We start from the raw sequence: 3923 nt of genomic DNA on the forward strand, positions 1-3923 counted from the left end.
TTGTCAATTCGAACTCTATCTCTCTTTGTGTGTTCGAATTCTTCCTTACCTACCTCATCCTTCCATTCTTGTTTTCCTCTGACACCTCAAGGAATTTCTATACTGTGACATAGAGAACTCCATATTTTCTTTGTTTTCTTCTATTTCATATGAGCAAGAATAAAGATAAAGGCATACTTGTTGAAGCTGATCCTAAACCTGAAAGGACTCTTAAGAGGAAGCTAAGAGCAGCTAAAGCACAAAACTCTGAAAAGGACCTCACTGAAATTTTCGAAAAGGAAGCAGCAAAAGAAACAATTATGGCCGAACGAATCAATAATGCAAGGAAGATGCTTGGTGATTTTACTACACCAACTTCCGACTTCTATGAAAGAAGCATCTCAATCCCTGCCATAAGAGCAAATAATTTTGAGCTAAAGCCTCAATTAGTTTCTCTACTGCAACAGAACTGCAAGTTTCATGGACTTCCATCAGAAGATTCTTATCAGTTTTTAACTGAGTTCTTGCAGATCTGTGATACTGTTAAGACCAATGGAGTTGATCCTGAGGTCTACAAGCTTATGCTTTTCCCTTTTGCTGTAAGGGACAGAGCTAGAACATGGTTAGACTCACAACCTAGAGATAGCCTGGACTCTTGGGATAAGCTGGTCACAGATTTCTTAGCCAAGTTCTTTCCTCCTCAAAAACTGAGCAAGCTTAGAGTGGATGTTCAGAGCTTCAGACAAAAAGATGGTGAGTGCCTCTATGAAGCTTGGGAAAGATACAAGCAACTGACCAAAAAGTGTCCTTCTGACATGCTTTCAGAATGGACCACATTAAATATATTCCATGATGGTCTGTCTGAATTTTCCAAGATGTCACTGGACCACTCTGCAGGTGGATCTATTCACCTAAAGAAAATGCCTGCAGAAGCTCAGGAACTTATTGAAATGGTTACAAATAACCAGTTCATGTATACCTCTGAGAGGAATCCTGTGAGTAATGGGACGCCTCAAAAGAGAGGAGTTCTTGAAATTGATGCTCTGAATGCCATACTGGCTCAGAACAAAATATTGACCCAACAAGTCAATATGATCTCTCAGAGTATGAATGGATTGCAAAATGCATCCAACAGTGCTAAAGAAGCATCTTCTGAAGAAGAAGCTTATAATCATGAGAACCCTGCAATGGCAGAGGTGAATTATATGGGTGAAGCCTTTGGCAACACCTATAATCCTTCATGGAAAAATCATCCAATTTTTTCATGGAAGGATCAACAGAAGCAAGGCTTCAATAATAACAATGGTGGAAGAAACAGGTTTAGCAATAGCAAACCTTTCCCATCATCATCTCAGCAACAGATAGAGCATTCTGAGCAGAATCCTTCTAACTTAGCAAACATAGTCTCTGATCTATCTTAGGCCACTCTTAGTTTCATGACTGAAACAATATCCTCCATTAGAAATTTGGAGGCACAAGTGGGCCAGCTGAGTAAAAGGGTTACTGAAACTCCTCCTAGCACTCTCCCAAGAAAAACAGAAGAGAATCCCAAAGGAGAGTGCAAGGCCATTGATATAATCAACATGGCCGAAACCTTAGAGGAGGAGGAGGACGTGAATCCCAATGAGTAAAACCTCTAGGAACATCCAGTGGCCAGTAAGGAATACCCTAATGAGGAACCAAAGGAATCTGAGGCTCATACAGAGATCATAGAGATTCCCTTGGATCTCATTTTACCATTCATGAGCTCTGATAACTATTCATCTTCTGAAGAAGATGAAGACATTGTTGAAGGGCAAGTTGCCCAATATTTAGGAGCAATCATGAAGCTGAATGCCAAGCTATTTAGTAATGAGACTTGGGAAGAAGAGCTTCCCTTGCTCACCAATGAACTGAATACATTGGTTCAGCAAAATTTACCTCAAAAGAAACAGGATCCTGGTAAATTCTTAATACCCTGTACCATAGGCACCATGACCTTTGAAAAAGATCTGTGTGACCTGGGGTCAGGGATAAACATGATGCCGCTCTCTGTAATGGAGAAACTGGGAATCTATGAGGTACAGGTTGCCAAATTCTCATCGGAGATGGCAGATAAATCTATAAAAAAGGCTTATGGACTAGTAGAGGACGTGCTAGTGAAGGTTGAAGGTCTTTACTTCCCTGCTGATTTCATAATCCTAGACACTAGGAGGGATGAGGATGAATCCATCATCCTTGGAAGACCCTTCCTAGCCACAGCAAGAGCTGTGATTGATGTTGACAGAGGAGAGTTGATCCTTCATGTGAATGAAGAATGCCTTATAGTAAAGACTCAAGGTTCTTCATCTGTAACCATGGAGAGTAAGCATAAAGAGCTTCTCCTAGTACAGAGTCAAACAGAGCCCTCACATTCAAACTCTAAGTTTGGTGTTGGGAGGCCACAACCAAACTCTAAGTTTGGTGTTGAAAGATCTCAACCATACTCTGATCATCTGTGAGACTCCATGAGAGCTCACTGTCAAGCTATTGACATTAAAAAAGTGCTTATTGTGAGGCAACCCAATTTTATTTTAATCTATATTATTTTTTTTCTTTTAGGTTGATGATCATGTGAAGTCACAAAGACAATTACAAAAATAAAGAAAAAATATCAAAAACAGCATTGAAAATAGCACACCCTGGAGGAAGGACTTACTGGCGTTTAAACGCCAGTAAGGGGAGCAAAATGGGCTTTTAAACGCCCAATCTGGCACCTTTCTGGGCGTTTAAATGCCAGAATAGGGCACTGGTGCACGAAATTGTGATCTCAATGGCGCCAATAGCTTGGTACGCACAATTGTAATATCACTTTTTTTCACAGCTTCGCACAACTAACCAGCAAGTGCACTGGGTCGTCCAAGTAATAAACCTTACATGAGTAAGGGTCGATCCCACGGAGATTGTCGGCTTTAAGCAAGCTATGATCACCTTGTAAATCTCAGTCAGGCAGATTAAAATGGGTTATGGAGTTTTGATAATTAAAAGATAAATAGAACATAAAATAAAGATAGAAATACTTATGTAAATCGTTGGTGGGAATTTCAGATGAGTGTATGGAAATGCTTTATCGCTCTTGAATCTCTGCTTTCCTACTGCCTTAATCCAATCCTTCATACTCCTTTCTATGACAAGCTGTATGTAGGGCGTCACCGTTGTCAATGGCTACATCCCATCCTCTCAGTGAAAAAGGTCCTCTATGGTTTCCCGCATGGCTAATCAGCTGTTGGTTCTCGATCATGTAGGAATAGGATTTACTATCCTTTTGTGTCTGTCACCACGCCCTACAGTCGCAAGTTTGAAGCTCGTCACAGTCATCCCATCCCAGATCCTACTCGGAATACCACAGACAAGGTTTAGACTTTCCGGATCTCAAGAATGCTGCCAATGGATTCTAGCTTATACCACAAAGGCTCTGATCTCACGGAATGGAGGGCTCTATTGTCAGGAGAGGCAAGCATGCATCATGGACTAGGAATCCAAGAGATACACACTCTAGCTTTCGCAGGTAGAACGGAAGTGTTTGTCAGGCACGCGTTCATAAGTGAGAATGGTGATGAGTGTCACGGATCATCACATTCATTAGGTTGATGTGCGAATGAATATCTTAGAATGAGAATAAGCATGAATTGAATAGAAAACAGTAGTAATTGCATTAATACTTGAGGAACAACAGAGCTCCACACCCTTAATCTATGGTGTGTAGAAACTCCACCGTTGAAAATACATAAGTGATAGAGGACCAGGCATGGCTGTGAGGCCAGCCCCCAAAACGTGATCAAAGGATCAAAAGATAATCCAAAGATAGATACCAAGATGAAAATACAATAGTAAAAAGTCCTATTTATACTAGACTAGTTACTAGGGGTACATAATTGAGTAAATGATGCAGAAATCCACTTCCGGGCCCACTTGGTGTGTGCTTA

At 40.8% G+C, this 3923-nt stretch overlaps 1 non-coding gene across 1 annotated transcript; it reads right to left on the reverse strand.

Annotated features, from left to right (window-relative positions):
• Positions 1-692: 692 nt before the first annotated feature.
• LOC112804710 (small nucleolar RNA R71) lies at positions 693-800 on the reverse strand. Its single transcript, XR_003203328.1, has one exon. It is a non-coding gene; the product is annotated as a small nucleolar RNA R71 (small nucleolar RNA).
• Positions 801-3923: the final 3123 nt, after the last annotated feature.

Source organism: Arachis hypogaea, chromosome 5 (assembly GCF_003086295.3).
Source record: "Arachis hypogaea cultivar Tifrunner chromosome 5, arahy.Tifrunner.gnm2.J5K5, whole genome shotgun sequence".
Classification (NCBI taxonomy): Eukaryota; Viridiplantae; Streptophyta; class Magnoliopsida; order Fabales; family Fabaceae; genus Arachis; species Arachis hypogaea.